The 19969-nt window shown below is 43.6% G+C and overlaps 1 long non-coding RNA gene across 1 annotated transcript in view; it reads left to right on the top strand.

Moving 5' to 3' along the window:
* The window catches only part of LOC309885266, a 95468-nt gene that overhangs the window by 5238 nt on the left and 70261 nt on the right, over positions 1–19969 (top strand). The window contains exons 2-4 of the long non-coding RNA XR_014318770.1: positions 6190–6274; positions 6812–6907; positions 14504–14718. This is a non-coding gene — a long non-coding RNA (uncharacterized lncRNA). The remainder of the gene's footprint in view (positions 1–6189; positions 6275–6811; positions 6908–14503; positions 14719–19969) is intronic.

Raw genomic sequence — 19969 nt, 5'->3', positions numbered from 1 at the left:
TAGAACCAGGCACTGCCCTGTGCATGATGAACTTATTCCAAGGAGCCTCTTGCACTGCAGCACCTGTTTTTTTGGTGCCTGGAGCCCAAACCCAGAACTCATCCAGCATAGGGAGGATGATTGTGACACCCTGTCCAGGATGATCTCAGAGTAAGCTGGTGTGAAACGGCATGCACAGGGATACATCTGAAGTCTTGTCTCTTTAGGAACTGGACATTGAGGGTGACTGGCACCTGCCTCTGGCAGGACCAAGTGCAAATTTTCTCCCAAGATTGGGGCCAGCAGGGATTGCTCTGAGAGACTTCCATAGTGGAGTCAATGGGGCACGGGGTTGCCACACAGTGCCCAACAACATATTGGTTATAGGTCCTAGCCATGGAGGGGACAGGAGGGTCTTGGCAGCTCAGAGCACAGTGTTCAGAACACCATGCACAATGAACAAGGTCTGAAGCAGAGGTGACTGAGGGCTCTCCCAGGATGGGAGATCTAGGGATTTTCTTCCCTCAGGTTGATGTGGGAGCTCCAGTCTTCCATTTCAAGGGAAGCTGTAACATCTGCACTGTCAAGGCAGCATCCCGTGGCAGCAGCAGGTGAAGTACTGGTAGCTGCTGTTGCTTTCCTATGAGGCCCTGCTCTCAGCAGTAGGTAGCAAACCTGTTTTATGCAGTGCTGTCATGCTGGGACAAAGTGTCCATCCTCAGGATGTGCCTGTGTCTCCAGGATCTGTTTGAGAGCAGCTGAGTGTCTTAGGCTAGATGCCTGATTCTGGGGACAGAAAATGTTGAATTTCCAGTTGCCAATGACAAATCCAGTCTCTTCAGTACAGCTCTTTTGTGTTTTTCCTGTTGGGTTGCCCAAGTTGTGGACCCAGCTGGCAGGAGTGAGGCACACAGTCAGGCAGCAGTAGGTGTGAAGTCAGCCAAGGGAAGGCCTGGCTTGAAGAGGAAGCAGCTAGCAAATGTACACATCTTCAGTTGTTGATAGCCACTCAGCAGTGATTTGTACATTGAATTTAGTGTCCCTACATCCCTATAAGGCACATTTAGAAACCCAAAGCATTTTATGAAAGTGCTTCTAGTTGCAAGCAATGGTATTATCTCTTATGTGAGATATACCCTAAAATGGAAAGAGATTCCTTACTTGTCCATCTCCACAATACCTCTCCCATTGTATGAATAACACAGTCAGCAAAATGAGTTTTTGGAACAGCTGTCAATAGGGCTTTGAAGTACAAAAGATAGTGTAAGATAACTAGCACTAGAACCTCTACAGGGCTAAAAGGAAGGACCATGCAAGGAACATGGCCTATTTGGGTAAACAGGATAGCCCACACAGAGAATGTACAGACATGTTTAAAAATCCAGGCTTTCAGACTGGAAGTGCTAAGGCTGTTTGGCTCTTTCTCCTGGAGCTCAGTGTAAGCAGACCTAAAACCTTCAGTGTGCTCCTGGAGAGACAGATTGTTACTGTAAGAACTGCAGCCTGGACCATTTAATGCCATTATTAACACATCCTACCTCAGTTTGCAGAAGAATTTCAGAAAGGCTTGCCTTAAATTAAGATAGTATATCAACATTCCCAAACAGATAAGAATTTGCAGGCATGCAGCTTGGTTCCTAAATTTTTTGAAAAGAAGAACTAGGGCTTCTTCTTCATCAGAAAGCTTAATCTTCTTCTGTGTGAAGTATGGCTATGAGGACTCCACTAAGAATTTTTTACTAAAATAGAATGAAGAGATCAGGATTGTTCATGTTTTACCTAAATGGGAGACAGAAGAAGCAAAAGAATTATAATTAAAAATGGTTATCTGTATGCCAGAGGAGGACATCTCAGCTGAAATGAGTTTTCTTATGTAATTTCTTGCACTAAAATGTCTAGTAAGTATTACTGGGGAAGAAAGGAGGCATGTAGAAGGATCCTTCTCACTCAGGAAAGTGTCAGCAGGAAGGTCTTGAGCAGTATTAGAATAACCGTTGTACAAATGTGAATTTCCAGGTATGGAAGTTGTTTGTGAGCAGAGATCTCATGGATTACAATTGCTATTTTGCTCAGTGTATAAATTTCACATCGTGTGCACCTAAATTTGCAACTAATAATTTGCAACCAAAAAAAAAAAAAATCCATTTGATTAGCAGTTTAAGCTTATGGTGAGATCTAGAAGTTGTACATACACTGAGTTGGATGGCTATAACTTCACCACAAAACTAAGAACTAACCAACTACAGGGTGGTATAAAAGCATTTAACATTATAAATACATATGAGCAAATTGTTCAGCCCTTTCATCTGTGTTTTCGTAATTTTTTAAATAGAAATACTGTGTTCCTGACAACCCCCATTAAAAAAAAATTTTAAAAAAGTGAATATTTCACGTTCTTGCTCTGGGACTACAGGTTGTGAACTCCACTGTCCCAGGCAAGCCAGGTCTACAATCACCTCATTAAAAGACAAAGGAACCTTGCATACATGAGAGCACTGGAAAACATGCATGAGAGCTGGGCTGGTTTAGATATGTACATCCAGGTAATGGGTTACTTTTATTAGCAGATTTCTAGAGTTATTGGAGTGAAGTGTTTATGATCTTCCATAGACCCTGAAAAAAACAGAAGTCTTTGGAATCAATTGGATAAAATGCAATTTATTTATTTTCAGAATGCATAAAATTATATATTATTGCTGAAATAGGAAAAAGGTATTGTAAAATGGGAGCTTTACTTTCAAATGATCTCTTTTTACTGTTCTCTAATACTACTGGAATTACTAAGTGCATCTAAAGTAAGTTGATCACAGTGCAGTTACAGTAATACAGTGGAATGTAAGCTTTGCTTTATAACTGAGAGTTTAAAAGAGAGTTTAGCTAAAAGTTTGGTATAGAATCACATTTAGTGAAATTCCTGAAAGTTCGCAAAATTAATCATATGCTTGTATACTTCTATGTTTGTTTGTTTCCAAAAAAAATTAATAACAACAATTCTTCAAAAACATGCCTGTCTTTAAGCTGTCCTTAACAACCACACTTAATGCACATGCCCAGATTTTGGTTTGTTGGGTTGTGTTATCAAGGAGATAGATAGATCATTTATTGGGCCCATCTAGAACACAGGTGTTAAAAGGATTGAACAATCAACTTTTCAATGCTTGGCATTAAACCACCAAGTTCAAATAAAATGAATTCCAGTGTTAATTCTGTAAGTCCTGCTTTAGTGAATGGTAATTAAAAATTTCTACCATGTACGAAAAAATAATACATTTTCCAATCCTCATCTACCAAGAATTCCATAGTTTCCCACATATGGTATTAAAAGACTTATATTTTAAGAAAGAAAAAAATGATTGATTGCAATGGCAGATGTTACAGAGTGTCTGACATTGATCACAAGATGAACACGAATTCCCAGTGCAGGTTTAGAAAGGAAAGACCTTTCCATTTGGATTAGAAGGTGTTTCCATTTAGATTTGAAGGTGTTGGAAAAGGAAAAGAAATCAGAAGAAAATATGGCTAAAAGAGGCTAAGAGGAAAAATCTATAAGGTCACTGCTTCTATGCCTGTGAGAATGTCTGTATGATTAATATTTGTAAATATATACTTTAATGTTTCCTTCTAAATAGTAATGATAATTAATGAAAGTTTGCAGGCAGCCTATCTTTTCAAGACCCTGTTCCGTAGGACAGGAAACTCCTGCAGAAAGAATAGCAGTGTTTAATCATCTAGCCACTCATATCAGCATTTACAAAATCCTTCTGAGCTACACAGCATTTGCCTCTCAATGTTTCATAAATTTTTACGGTAGCCTCATGAAGGGAAGCTATTTGAATGACAGTTCTTGGTAAAAGGAACTGGTGAAAGGAACTGGGGGAAGGGAAGGGAAGGGAAGGGAAGGGAAGGGAAGGGAAGGGAAGGGAAGGGAAGGGAAGGGAAGGGAAGGGAAGGGAAGGGAAGGGAAGGGAAGGGAAGGGAAGGGAAGGGAAGGGAAGGGAAGGGAAGGGAAGGGAAGGGAAGGGAAGGGAAGGGAAGGGAAGGGAAGGGAAGGGAAGGGAAGGGAAGGGAAGGGAAGGGAAGGGAAGGGAAGGGAAGGGAAGGGAAGGGAAGGGAGAAAGAAATCCTGCCAGACACTAACTTTCTCCTAGTCTCATTCCTGCCTCTGCAGGACTGGACTTTACTTCAGCTGGATGCAAAGCACAGAGCACAGCATAGGTTAAAAAGAGAAGAGGAGGAATTAGAGCAGCCCCTGGAAACAGAATGTCCTGCAAAGTAATATGTCATGGGTGAGGTAGTGTAGTGCTGACATTTCCCATGGAGGAAAAGAGACTCAGGCGTGCTGAAAATAGAACTGTCTTAAGGAAGAGATCAGGCAGCTGCCTCAATCTCTGCCAGCCCTTAAGATATGACTTCTACTCAATCAAGCTCTAAGGTTAGCAGAGACAGAGAATACTTAGCAACATATCAGTTGAAGTGAAAATATGCACATAGACACAGATCTTCAGCCTACAGCCAGGCAGAATCTTGCAATGAATTTTGCTTTTAGATTTGCCTTGTGAAAAAGGAAACTTGACTTTATTATATTCCAATGGAATGAAATTTCACTGTCTGCAGTGTGATGCTGTTTTCAATACTACTATCAACTAGCTTCAATAAGATCATCAGTAGAAGAAATTCCATGGCCCCTGTTCATGTGTCAGTCTCCTACACAAAATAAACCCAGGAAAAGAGTGATCACAAGCCCCACATCATTATATAGGACCCTTCTATTCTACTTTACAACTTGAAAGAAGTGATTGTAGAGGAACACTGCTGATATCTTACATTCAGCTTGGAAGATCTTTGCATCTTCACCAAGTTAAAACTTACTATAAACAGGTTGCTCTGTGGCAGCTAGTGAATTCCTGTACAGTAGAGAATAAATTGTCAGGTTGCATTTCTTATTTCATAATAGCGCAGCAGTGAAATTCTGAGCAAATAATACCTTCTATATCATCATCTAATTCCTTTGGTGGTCTCATTAGCTTCCTCTTTTTCACTAGGTTTCCCAGTTCAGGCCCAAGAATTTCTGAGATGCCTTGTGGAGATTTGTTTTATACACAGTTCAATGGGAAGTAGATTAGGAAGTCCAAGTTTACAGATTCATCTCAGTCATAAAGGGATGTCCAAAAGTTAGAAACTTCTAAATTTAAGTATTGTTCCTTGTACTAAAAAATTGTGACTCCTGATTTCTGTCATGCAACTTTTCCTGAAGACTGGATGCTACGGCACTTATTCCTTGCTGACTGCAGTTTTTAAGATAATTCATTCATGACAATAAAGCATAGCAGATTCCAATATAAACTGGTGGTACTTAGATGATGAATATGGATCTAGCCTTCCAAGATTTTACTCTTTATACAGTAGCATGGCATCGGAAAGATGCAGGTAGAATGAGATTCAGAGTAGGTAACAAGATGCATTGCAGTTAAATTAGGTATAGACAACTACATTCCTACTGCCATCTGATGAAGATAAAATGCATGTTAGCCTTCATTACTCCAAGTAACCTACTCATTTTCCTGTCAGCATGAAGCCTACAATTCTCACAGGACACAGCTAACAAACCCTGCTATTGAGCCCTGAGAGGCTGTAGAAAGCTCAGAGCTGCTCAGCTTCTGTTAGGTAGGAAACCTTCTCTTGTGGTCCACTTGTCCTGGGCCTGAAGAACAGGCTCAGGTGCTTACTCAGGAAGCAGTGCCCCTCCTGTACAGGTCACTTCAGCTACTCCTCACCCAGTAATCAGGGAGTCTGATGTCCTGACCATGATTTGTGAGGGTCTCAGGGCCACAAGAAGGACCAGGAATGCCTCTGTGGATGTGCTGCTCTAGTGACAAACCATGGCCCTGCATGAACTGAGCACTGGTGCAGCTGGGAGAGACACAGTGCCTATGTGCCTGTCCCACCCTGAGCATAGACAAGGGAAGGGCTGGTACGCAACACTGTGAGTGCTGTGTAAAGGAAATCCCATCAGTGACAGGTTGTGGAATATGAGTGTGTTGCATCCTAGAAGGTGATGCAGCAAAAACTGGGGGAATGGAAAGGGCTTGAGCTAATCCCAGCTGTAGCAACTGTAGAAATCCAAGAGGGAAATTGGTTACAGCACCATTAATTTCAGAATGGAGTGGAGGGTTCTCAGTAACATTTTTCTCTTTAACAATTCTCTTTCAGAACCAACAAGCAAAAATATCAAGAAGAGCAGTGTCCTTTGGAGATGACAATTGCGATGAAATCCTGTCCCCTTTCATGCTGATTTGTAAGAGTACTGCAGTCACACACTTCACAGAATCACAGAATTACAGAGAATCACAGAATGTTAGGGATTTTGAAAGGGACCTTGAAAGATCATCTAGTCCAGTCCCCCTGCCAGAGCAAGAACACCTAAATCATGTCACACAGGAATGCGTCCAAGCGGGTTTTGAATGTTTCCAGTGAAGGAGACTCCACAACCCCCCCGGGCAACCTGTTCCAGTGTTCTGTCACCCTGGAACCTTTGCCACCTTTGGTGGCAAAGGCTTTAGTGAAATCAAGATACACCACGTCCACTGCCTTGCCATCATCTATCCACCCAGATATATCCTCAAAAAAGGCTATCAGGTTGGTCAAGCATGACTTCCCCTTGCTGAAGCCATGTTGACTACCCCTAATGACCCTTTCATGCTTGATATGACTAGAAACAACACCAAGGATAATTTGTTCCATCACCTTACTAGGGATGGAGGTGAGGCTGACCATCTACAGACTCTCCTCTTCCACTTGAGTTTGCCCAGTAATTTCCTGTTTAACCATGCAGGTCTCCTGGCTCTCCTTCCTGACTTCTTACCTGTGTGCAGTGCATTCTGTATGAACAACATGAGGGAATGAAGTGCAGTCTGTGCAGTTGCAAATGGTAAGAAGTTGTCTTGGCACCTTACTTGATTACACTGATAAGAGGATTGATTTCACTGATTCAGAGAAAAGAGATAAGGCTGCAATGAAGTCTCCTCAGAGCCTTCTCCAAGCTAAACGAGCCCAGTTCCCTCAACCTTTCTGCACAGGAGAGGTGCTCCAGCCCTCTGACCATCTCAGTGGCTCTCCTCTGGACCTGTTCCAAGAGCTCCACATCCTTCTTATGCTGGGGACCCCAGGCCTGCATGCAGTATTCCAGGTGGGGTCTCACAAGAGCAAAGAGGGACAATCACCTCCCTTTCCCTGCTGGCCACCCCTTTTTTAATGCAGCCCAGCCAAAATGCAACACCTTGCACTTGGCCTTGTTGAACCTCATTAGGTTTTCATGGGCCCACTTCTCCAGACTGTCCAGGTCCCTCTAGATGGCATCCCTTCCCTCTGTTATACCAACTGCACAACTCAGCATGGTGTCATCTGCAAACTTACTGAGGGCACTCAATTCCATTGTCTATGTCACTGATAAAGATGTTGAAGAGCACTGGTACCAAGAGCGACCCGTGAGGGACACCACTTGTGACCAGTCTCCACCCAGACATAGAACCATTGACCACAACCCTTTGGCTGCAACCAGCCAACCAATTCTTTATCCACCTAACAGTCCATCCTTCAAATCCATATCTCTCCAATTTAGAGAGAAGAATGTGGTGAGGGACCATATCAAAGGCTGTGCTCAAGTCCAGGTAGATAATATCGATCACCCTTCCTTTGTCCACCAATGCGGTCACTCCATCATAGAAGGCCACCAGATTGATTAAGCAACATCTGCCTCTGGTGAAGCCATGATGGCTGCCTCAGACAGCCTATTTATCTCATACGTGCCTTAAGATGTCTTCCAGGAGGATCTGCTCCATGATCTTGCCAGGCACAGAGGTGAGGTAGTTCCCCAGGACTTCCTTTCTCCCTTTCTTAAAAATGGGAGTAATGTTTCCCCTTTTCCAGTCACTGGAGACTTCACCTGACAGCCATGATTTTTCAAATATGATGGAGAGCAGCTTGACAACCACATCAGCCATCTTTCTGCATCCTGGGATGTGTACCATCTGGCCCCATGTACTTATACACATCTAATTTCATTAGGTGGTCCCAGACTTTTTCCACTGTCACAGTGGGACAGAATCTGGTCCTCTCGCCCTCTCCTCGAGGTTCAGGGTCCTGACAGACATAGGAAACTTGACCATCTGCGAAGACTGGGGCAAAGCACTTATTGAGTACCTCAGCTTTTTCCATGTCTGAGGACACCAGTTCTCTCGTTTCGTTTATCAGAGAGGGCACACTCTCCTTGGCCTGTCTCCTCCTGCCTATGTATCTGCAGAACCCCTTCTTGTTATTCTTCACATCCCTTGCCAAGCTCAACTCCATCTGTGCTTTGGCTTTCCTGATCTGCTCCTACACACCAGGACAACACCCCTGTATTTCTCCCAGGCTACACAACCGTGATTCCACTTCCTGTACATTTCTCTCTTTTCCCTCAGTTTAAGCTGCAGGTCCTTGCTCGGCCATTCCAGTCTCCTGCCTCCTCTGCTCAATTTCTTCTGCTGGGGGATGGAGAGCTCTTGTGCTCTCAGAAGGGTGTCCTTAAAGAGCTGCCAGCTCTGTTCCATTCCTATGCCCTTAAGGACAGTTTTCCAGAGGATCCCAGACAGTAATTCCTTGAGCAGATAGAATTTTGCTCTCCTGAAGTTCAGGGTTCTGACTCTACTTTTTGCCAGACCCATATTCCTTAAGATCACAAACTTCACCAGGGCACGGTCGCTACAGCCCAGGCAGACTCCAATCTTAACCTCTCTAATGCTCTCTTCTGCATTGGTGAGTGCCAAGTCTAGTAAGGCTTCACCTCAGGTAAGTCTGTCTATTACCTGGAACAGGAAGTTATCCTCAACAGACTCCAGGAATCTCCTGGATTGTCTGGAACCCACCGTGCCGCTACCCCAGCAAATATCCAGCTGGTTGAGACCCCCATCAGGACAACAGCTTGTGAGCACAACAGTTCTTGCAGCTGAAGCAAGAAGGCCTCGTCAACAGACTCCCCCAATCAGGTGGCCTGCAGCAGACACCAACCACTAGATGTACTTTACTGAACCAATCCTTAATTTTCACCCACAAGCAATCAACCTGGTCATGGCTGTTTCTCAGACATAGCTCTTCACAATCTACCCACTTCCTAACATAGAGGGCAACTCCTCCTCCTCTCCTTCATCATCTATCCCTTCTGAACTGTCTGTAGCCAGCCATGGGAATCATCCCACCAGATTTCAGTGATGGCAACTACATCATAGTTTCCTACTAGCACGGTGGCTTCCAGCTTCTGTTTGTTACCCATACTGCGTGCATTAGTATAAATGCACCTCAGCTGGGCCACCTTTTGGGAGGGAGAAGCCCTAATACTCTCTTGACCATACTCAGGTGTTTCCACAGTAACAAACCTCTCACCAACCCTTGTGTCCTTCCTGCAAAATCTTATGCCATCCTCTTCCTTCACCAAGATATAAGACTGCAAGGTCTTGCTAGAATATTTCTCATCTGCAAGAACTGGCATGTTACATTCATGCTCCTTTCTAGTAACTTCTTCCTGGTTTCACTCCCACTCCCCTTCATACCTAGTTTAAAGCTCTCTCAGTGAACCTTGCCAACTCCCGTCCTAAAACCCTTTTCTGCCAGTGGAATAAGCTATTCCTGTCTGTTGTCAGCAGGCCTGGTCTCATGTAAATCAAGGCAAGGTCAAAAAATCCAAACCCCCACTAGTGACACCAGGCTCAAAGCCAAGTATTATTCCGCTGGCTCATCATTTCCAGTCCATCATTATTTGCTATAACTGGAGGGATAGAGGAGAACATGACTTGTGCTCCTGAACCCTTGACCAGTCGCCCCAAGGCTCTGAAGTCCTTCTTCATAGTCCTTAGAGAAGTTCTTCCTATTTTATCACTGCCTGAAACAACAAAAGAGGATAATAATCCAAGGGCCATATAAGCGAACGAGGCTATAACCTTTTTACATCTTTAACCTGGGACCCCAGGAGGCAGCAGATCTCCCTGTATAGCAGGTCTGGTCTGCATATCAGACCTTCTGCTCCCTTCAGCAGTAAGTCACCAATGACAATGACCCATCTTTTATTCTTTACTGAGAAGGTTTTAATGCAGTGGGTAGTCTGATTAGACTTTGGTACATCCAAGTAGGAAGAATCATCACCCTCACCAGTGTCTAGTTGTCCTCACAGAGCAGTGTATCTGTTCTGCAGGGGCAGCTGGGAAGGCAGGGGAACCACTGGGCAGGTGCACCTGCTACACTTGTAACGCCAAGCAGGGACCTTTTGCCATTGCCTCCTGTCCCCCAGTTCATCACCATCATTTTTAAGGGGAGGGGAGGGGAGGAGAGGGGAGGAGAGGAGAGAGGGTTCACTGCAGCAGAAACTCTGTCTGCCTGCTGGTCCCTTCCTATTACCCGCTCACAAGGTGGTAGGTGGTGATGTGCTTCTTGCAGAACCTCTGCTGGCTGCCTAAGCCTCAAGGCTGCTAGGGACTGGCTCCACCAACCTATCTCCCTCTCACACTCCCTAATGATCCTCAGCCTCTCCACCTCTTCCTTCAGGTCACCACTAGGCCGAGTAAATCATTCACCTGGCTGCATCTGACACAGGTGTTTTCTGTCACCCTGTCAGGCTCTAGCACTCACTCCAGCCAGAGACCTGCGCATTCGCATGTTTGCATAGGACCTCTGTCTGGGTCTCCACACTTTTCTTGGCAACAGCCTTCCTTGTACATTTGTGTGGAGTCTCTGTCTGGGTCCCCACACTTTTCTTGGCAATAGCCTTCTGCCAGGGTGCAGCGCTGGCAAACCAGCAGGCTCACTATTACTCTCTACAGTAGCTTCCTCTCTTGAAATTATAAGTTGTAAGAGGCAGAGTTCCCAAAGGAGGGGAGAGAAGGGAAGGAGAGGATCCTCCACTTCAACTGCCTGCACTAAACACCAAGGCAGGCCTGTTTGCAGTGTTCCCTAGGGACTGCTTTTATAAAGTCGGGGGGGCAGCTGCCTCGGTGAGTGACTGCAAAATGGCGGCGAAGCCCAATTTAAAAGGCTCGCAGCCACTGCTGCTGCTGCTGGTTCTTCTTGTGCCTCGTCAGCCTCTCTCGTGATGGCTGCCATGTCCTGATGGCTCCCTTGAGTGGCCTTGATTCCCTGCTCCACTGCACAACACACCTGCCCTGGAGCCGATCTTTTCCTCAAAGCCTAGTCTGTCTCTCTGTGGAATGTCATTTTCCACTGGCTTTCTGCATAACATTTTGTCATTTGTATGTTCCTCTGAGACTCCCTCCCCAAGAGGTTTAATACCAGAAGCTTTCTGCAGAGCACATGCAGTCCACAATACTTCCCTACGGGGCTGTCACCATCTCTGTGGTCTTGTATTTACACCAACTGCATTATATCTGTACAGAGTGTGTATGGAAAGCTGTCATCCACCTTGCAAGGTTGAAAATGTCAAGTGCAAGTCAGTAACAGACCACCTCCTTCTCATCCCACAAGTTTCAAAAAAAGGAGCTCCCACTGTCAGAACAATAGGACTTCCAGAAATTCCTTCTGAAGGTGCAACTGGATGCTTTCTGCGCTGGGCTACTCAGACACAACTCTAAGGCTCCAAACTGGCTGCAAGTCTGGTGTTGGTATATCTATACCAAAGAACACCTCCCCTGCAGATGCTTACTATACATGACAGCTGTTCCTAGGAATAAAATCCCATGGACGTGCCTGGGTGGACAACGAGGTGTCAGGTCCAGTAAGAAGATGGAACAGAAGAACTGAATCACAGAATCACAGAATTTCTAGGTTGGAAGAGACCTCAAGATCATTGAGTCCAACCTCTGACCTAATGCTAACATTCCCCACTAAACCATATCCCTAAGTTCTACATCTAAATGTCTTTTAAAGACTTCCAGGGATGGTGACTCCACCACTTCCCTGGGCAGCCTGTTCCAATGTCTAACAACCCTTTCGGTAAAGAAGTTCTTCCTAAGATCCAACCTAAAACTCCCCTGGCGCAACTTAAGCCCATTCCCCCTCGTCCTGTCACCAGGCACGTGGGAGAATAGACCAACTCCCACCTCGCTACAGCCTCCTTTAAGGTATCTGTAAAGAGCAATAAGGTCACCCCTGAGCCTCCTTTTCTCCAGGCTGAACAAGCCCAGCTCCCTCAGCCGCTCCTCGTAGGCCCCTCACCAGCTTCGTCGCCCTTCTCTGCACCCGCTCAAGCACCTCGATGTCCTTCTTGTAGCAAGGGGCCCAAAACTGAACACAGTACTCGAGGTGCGGCCTCACCAGGGCCGAGTACAGGGGGACGATCACCTCCCTAGTCCTGCTGGTCACACTGTTTCTTATGCAAGCCAGGATGCTGTTGGCCTTCTTGGCCACCTGAGCACACTGCTGGCTCATATTCAGCCAACTAAAGAGCCGACTGTGCTCTGAGACAGAGCATAATGAAGAAAAAAAATGTTCCCCTTACTGCTGTTTGATTTATGCCTGGTTCCTGCTGACATGCGGTGGAAATCCTGAATCCCTTCAGCTTCCCACAGCAGACTTGAGTAGCACATATGGGGGACCAATGCCAGAACAGCCCTGAATTCAGAACAGTACAAGACACAGTTAGTTGGCAATTCACAGATGGGCACAAAGTCATTCCTTCCCCACTTTTCCTGTTAGAGAAGGAGTTGAATCTGGACTTCCTGTGGTGTCACTGGACAGCTCATGCTCATATCATTCAGGTGTGCCTATTGCAGGAAACAGCTAGGCTTCCATAACAGAAGTATACAGTAAGTATAAAGGCCTGCGTCTAAGACCATTAAATTCAATTGAATAGAGTGCTCTAATATGTGCTAATGGAAAATAGTGCTGGAAGGTTTATGACTAACAGTTCTAATAGCTGATCTTTACTGATGTCTTTTTTGTTAGGATGTTGCCTCTTTCCAAAAATTAACTGCAGTTCTTCAATAGACATGGCAATGTAAGTTTACACGATTGCATTTGCATCTTTTTATCAAAATGGTATAATCGAAACAATAGCTTTTAAACTTTGCTGAGGTGTCAGAGTACATCTGGCAGAAACTGTGTTAACCACTGAGAAGAAAGGATCTAGAAGAAAAACCTGACTTGGACAATGTATACAGATGGGACTCCTAGGTCTTTCACAAGCTGGAAGGAAGTCTTCCCAGCTTACATTTTTGAGACCTAAGTGTCTGCCTGCTTCCTGCTATTCTGAGCAGTCCGTTGTTCTCTAGTCTTGCTGCAGGCCCCATATTCAGATCTCTCTCTTCTCCCCATCATTCTGGAAGTTACTTCATCATGTTCTTATCCTGTTTAATTGCTGCCAGATAAGGTCAAGTCTTCTCTTCAGAGCACCTCACCTGATCTGCACTGAAGTGGGCAGGACAAAGCTTTCCCATTTGTTCCTCAGTCACAGCCATTTAACAAAATACCACTCCATAGATTGCAGAGCTGAAGAGGACTAATAAAAACCTGTTGTTAATCTGAACATATCAGGTTTTTCATAGGCATCCCCAGATTTCATCAGTTGGTTTCTCATCACCTGTTGTTTGTTTCTTGTCATATTCTATGATTATTTTTAGACTCCAAAGTGGATGTCCTGCACTGTAGTTCTTTTAGGTAGGGATTTGACGGTTGACTTCCATTGAAAGAATAAGGAGTCCTAGAGTTCAGAATAAGACATTAAACACTTATAATAAATAATATGAATTAATAAATATCAAGGCGATAGTATTCATTCTTACACAGAGGGATGATCAGCTTCCATTATGAACAGAGATCCTGGAGTTAAATTTTACAAGTCCCTATTGCTCTACTTAGTTATGTTTCCTCTGAAGTTGAAGAGCACAGGTTCTGCTTCTGGCTCTTGACAAAATTCTTGTCATCTGTTCAGAAAATTGTTTAAAATTAAGTAGATTTCCTCTACTGAGATGTTTCCCTGAGAAACTTCACAGCACAAAAAACTTTCTCCAAACTTTCCATACAATTCCTTTGTGCCCCAAACACTTTCAGATCTAAAGCCCCTCTTTGTAATTTAAGCCAAAACTCTCAAGGTTTGAAGGTTCAAAGTATTCCCTCGGGTCTGGTGATTGACATGATAGATATAGCTTTGTTTCAGTGGACTGAACCCAGCAAAAAAACTTAATGAGGTACTAGAGCTGGAAGTCATGCCTATTTCTTCTGCTTGTTGCCAAAATATGTTGTTTAACACATAGATTTAGGAAATCGACTTAACATCCACAGAGTAAATCTTGGGGATGAGAGTGATGGGATACGGCAAGTCTTCTGCTAAAGAAACTGTCAACGTGCAACAAAATAGGTTGTCTCATAATGATGAAGTGCTCACAGAATGCAAGGCTAAAACACCCATGTTTCCTGTTAATAATGAAAGATGCTCAGTGTTTTTTTTACTGTTTGCTGTTAGTTTTTACAGTAATCTTAAAGAAAATTCCTGATGGGATTTGCAGCTTGCAAATGCTGTTCTCAACGATGCTGTTAATATTTATAGAACATGCCAAGAAGGACCTTTGTGCCTGTGGATCCTTAATGAACAGACTGACAACAAATGTGTAGCCTCATACCCCAGAGTAAAATAAGACCTCTCAGGAATGCTGGCATGAGACAAGGAGAAATGCCGGAACACTAATTCTCTGGTGCAAAGCTTCTCATCCCAACACTTCTGCTAAGATGTGGCTGGGCACTGGACCCTGGAGCCTGGAGATGGTAAGGACACTTTCCACATAAAAAGTTCTCTTTATTCTATTGAAAGGTGGGTGCCGTGTCAAATTAAATGGAATATGATGAAGGCTTTCTCTTTTCATGACTTAGCTTATCTAGTCTGGGTAATTGTTTGTGGTTTATCTGGATAAGACGTCCTTCAGAGATTTTAACTATCATTCCAGATAAGCAGTGCTAGAAAGGATAGAGCAGGAAAGAAGCTGGAGAGATTTATAGAGAATACCCAGTGATGAGCTCAACAAATGAAAGGATAACTAATCTGGTCATGTGAAGGGCACCTTGGGCCAGGTATTGGCTTGGCTATGGCAAAGACAAAATACATCCTAGGGTTAAGTGAGCTAACCTTTGTATCTGTTGCTGTTGAGAACTTCTTTGTACCTCAGGTTAGATGGGAATGGGCTGAGATGGCTTTACTATCTTCTAATCCTGTTCCTTTGTTAAGAGACTAATTTCTGCAATGCTTGATACAGTTGTTATTTGACCTCACAGCAGGGGAAAGGGAAGTGACTTCAATTTGAGAAGTTTCGACAGTAGACTTTAAAACCGGGAATCTCTTTACTTTCCTCTAATAACACCTAAGTAGCTGCCAACAGTGTAAAATAGTCTTACAAAGAAAAGGGAAGATAGAGGGCAAAATTAGCTAGAGACAGGGAGGACATGGAACTTAATTTTGAAGAGGAACAGCTCTTGATTATGCATCAAATTTCTATGGTTACTTAAACTTCTCCTATCTCCACAGCAAATGTCAGTGAAAGATATCTGGGCAGTGGGTCTTGGCCGAGAAGGTGACATTCAGAATGCCCTTTCCATCAGATGCCATAGCAGCCAAACAGCTCCAGTTACAGAGCAGGTGATTGGGGTGGACAGGCTCTGATGACAACGGAAAAGGAAGGAAAAGGCAAAAGAAGTTGGAAAATGGAATGAAAGGAGCAAAAATGAGGATAGCAATAAAAAAAAACTAAAATTACCAGACACTTGATTAATTGGTTTGTTTGTCAACTGAAAGTTACCTGTAAGAGAAGCAGAGAGAGAGGTTACACTATGGAGTTTTGTTTAGATTTTTTACAACTAACATCTTGTTGCTGTAAGTGGATGTTATGAATATACCCCCAAAAATGACCTGCTTTCTTTATAAAAAATGAAAGGCTTTTGAACATAAAAACCATTAAACAAGGTATTCATGACAGCAGAAATAGTATGCAGTATTGTTATCACATGAGATGATTTCTACTGCTTATTCCTATATTCATTAATTACATTGAAAAAAAGAGGGTTCTCAAAACTTGTTTTCAATTTGGAGACTTATCCATAGCACAATACTTCTCACAGATGAAAGATTGTATTGGTGTTCATGTAACATTAGCTTAATTGAATACTAACCTAATCAGCTAAAGTTGCAATGAACACTTCACTTGTTCACTGCTTTGCTAGGCAGCACAGGTGTATATCAGTTCCCTTCCAAATCGATGTCTTCAGATCCATGGCAAGCCCCTCCAGTTGACCAGTATAATTTATGAGCAGGATGCCTTGTAGGGCCTCAGAGCCGTCCCATGACCTTGCATTGCTCTCTGCCTCATATATTTGCTAAGCCTCCATTTTATCTCTTAGTACCTCAGTTCCAAACCCTCCTTGTGTACTGCGTTATATTTCTCCAAGAAGTACTGTGCTGACCTCAGGAAACTACTGGCATGAAGTGGTTGTAGTGCCTGCTCTGCTTGAGGTGTAAAAGCACTGTTGTGAAACCTTAACAGTAAGACTCAGGTGCTAGTTGGTTTCCTCCTCTCCTCAGGTTCCTAACAGGAGCTTACAGTGTGACCTGTTAAATGTGGCTTTACTGACAGTGTCTGAAGGGGAATATTTTCAAGCATTTGCTCTGCTATCACCGGAACGCTGCTTTTGCACTCAGGAGATCTCCTGCAGTCCATATATGACACAAGCTCTATATAAGCCCATCAGCTCCATCTATTTTAAGCTTTTCTCTGAGAGATCTTTCTTTATGGCCATTACAGACCAAGGTTTTTCTCAGGACCTTTGCACTAGTACTGATCAGATGACAGACAGCTTGATTTTAAAAATAGTGCATCATTGCAAAGCAACCCTTGACACATAGCAGATAATCACAATTCAAGAAAAAGAAATCCTTAGTTTCTTCCTGGTGTTCTACCTTTGCCCTAATAATGTAATAAATTGGATCATTAATTAACCACCACTGTAATTCAAGCACAGGAGAATATCACAAATAACAGAATTGTCAAATGGTTTGGGTTTGAAGGGAGGGAGCTTTTAAGATCACCTAGTCCTACACCCATATATAGGAAAAGAATAATATATCTAAAGATGGCTTTAGGAACAGCACACCTTGACTGAGATGCTTAGTTCAAACTGAAAAATAGAGCATGTTAAGGATCCCAAGAATAATAAATAAAATTTAAAAAAAAAATACATAAAACATCATATAAGAGTAATGTGAGTTTAAGTTATTACCAAATATGATAATTTTCAAGTAAGGCAGATTATATTTTTAAGGTATTTCTTATTTAAGGTAAATGCTATTGTGATTCTATTTTGTTCAAAATATATTTTTCAATGTAAAGCTAGTGTTTTTCTCATATAATCACATAATTATCAATTATGTCACATAAATGTCAATCCAACACGCTGAAATATGAATTGTTTCCTATTGTAGAAACTTTCTCAGTTTCTAATAACAACACCCAAACACCAATACATGTAAAAAAATGCTAGGAAAAAAGCTAGGAACATGTTCAAAAATATCAAAATGTCCCTTTTTTATAGCTGTCATAAAATGCCAACTTGTGATATATTACAATTTTCACTTCCTTTCCCGTATAGTTTGGCAGCCATAAAACATGCATTTCTCTGCCTCGTCTTCCAAAGTGCTTTTTTGCTCTTCATTAGATTTCCTTCTTAATTTGGAAAAATTCTACAGTTTACCAGAGCTACTTTTAATTCTGATACCATTTTGTTCTACCAGAGTGCTTAGATGCCCCTCTCACACAAGTTCACAACCCCTTAACAAAGTCTGCACTATAATAACCATCTTAGGTAATCAAACAGGTAAACAAGATCATTAATGTATGGTGAAAATGGCAGCTCATGTTGTTTCAAGGAGGATTTGCTCCATGATGTTACTGGGCACAAAGGTGAAACTGACTAGCCTGTAGTTCCCCAGGTCTTCCTTTATTCCCTTTTTTAAAAAAGGGAGTTATGTTTCCCCTTTTTCAGTCAGTGGCAACTTCAACAGGCTGCTATTACTTCTTGAATATGATGAATATGCTTAGCAACTTCATCTGTCCAGTCCCTCAGGACCCTTGCATGCACATCACAAGGTCCCATGGACTTGTGTACCTTCAGGTTCCTTAGATGCTGTCAGACGTAATCTCCTTCAGTGAGCAGGTCTTCATTCTCCCAGTCCCTGTCTTTTGCCTTCTGCAATTTGAGCAGTGCGGTTACTATATATTAATACTCTATATTAGTCATTTGCTGGTGAAGAGTGAGGCAAAAAATCATTTAAAACCTAAGTCTTCTCCAAATGCTAGGTAACCAGGTCTCCTGTTTCTGTCCCATTCTGGGCCAGAGACATAAAAACTCCTCCTTGGAGAAGGAATCCACACAGCCAAAACCACAAAGCACAGCTCACCTAAATAAGACAGGCACCTCTGCCATGCTCCCACCTCAAACTGGCATTCGGGTCTTGGAACCCCCACCCCTGCCCCTGGAACCCATTGAGCCTAGGTGTCAGGTCCTCAGCACCTGTTTCTGCCCCACTGATGTTCTCCTATTGTTCCACTTGCTAGAGGAGAGACAGCCTGTGGTTCCAGTGTCTGTTAGTGATTGACCCTACCTCTCACAGCATCTCTGTCTCCCAGGGAGCTGGTCCTGCTCACAGGTCTCAGAGGGCAAGGGGAACCTCATACGCGATTCTTCTCAACCCCCCTCACTGGGCTTCCTCTGCAAGATGAAGAAGAGGGAGATGAGAGACAGGATGTCTTTTCCCGCTGGGGCCCTGTTCTGCTTTTGTGTGTGAACAGTGAAGGTCCAGGTCAGCTTTGGTTGAGTTCACAGTCACTTACTTCTACCGGGACAATTACTTTGATGATGTGTATTTTGATCCTAGAGTCAGCTTAAAGGTAGACCGTGGGAAACACTTGGCTTATTATTCACACAGAATCACACAGAATCACACAGAATTTCTAGGTTGGAAGAGACCTCAAGATCGTCGAGTCCAACCTCTGACCTAACGCTAACAGTCCCCACTAAACCATATCCCTAAGCTCTACATCTAAACGTCTTCTGAAGGCTTCCAGGGATGGTGACTCCACCACTTCCCTGGGCAGCCTGTTCCAATGCCTAACAACCCTTTCAGTAAAGAAGTTCTTCCTAACATCTAACCTAAAACTCCCCTGGATTGCTTACCCTTCAGGCTGCAAAGGGCTTTCTCTGTTGCCCTTTGTGGCCTAAGAGTCTAAGAGATCCTCACCTGTGGAGGTAAGATCCTCATGTCCATCCTAAGATGAGTGGGGCACTCCAGAGTCCTGAGCCTCCCCTGGTGCCTGCACTCTAAAGGTCCAGCCAGAACACAGCTGTCAAAAGAGGTGCAACAGTCACAGCCCTCAGACTGTGCTATCAGGTGTGTGTGTTGGAGTTGGCAGGTCTATTGGTGCTTTGTGTTGGCCTTTTGACAGTCACACACTTCAGAGCACTTACATGGAGGCTTTCTCAGCAGAGGGCCCAATGCAAACGAGGCCCTGCACAGCGACCAGTGGCTGCTACTGCCAGCCCAGGGTCCTTTGTATCAGCATTAATGAGCCACAAATTTCTAGGCCTTCTTTGGCCCATTCCACCTGCCTTTGACCTGTTCCAGTGAACACAGAATATAGATAGACACTAGATAAGTTGACCTAACTAGTTAAATTTCATCCCATTTGGTTGGGTTTGGCAATAACACGTAGGTCAGCAAGTTTCACCAGCTTTAAATGCATGCCATTTTAAGCGAGTCCTAGCTGCTGTTTTATAGCAGGGAAGGCACCCAGTGGAAGGACCACCTCTGAGGCTCCATGCTGCCACCCGCTGGCAATTCGTGCCTTCAGCACAAATTCTGCTCTGAGCACAAATAGATGAGGTCAGGTGTTGCCTGTCTGAGTTCCCTGTGACTGACAGGAGGCTGCTGGAGTCCAGTGCTGAGGGGAAAGCTGATGGGGCCTGTGTCCTTCAT

This window comes from Aythya marila, assembly GCF_965140915.1.
Source record: "Aythya marila genome assembly, chromosome: 18".
Lineage (NCBI taxonomy): Eukaryota > Metazoa > Chordata > Aves > Anseriformes > Anatidae > Aythya > Aythya marila.
Note: the sequence above shows the minus strand (reverse complement) of the source record. Positions and strands in the feature narration are given on the sequence as shown.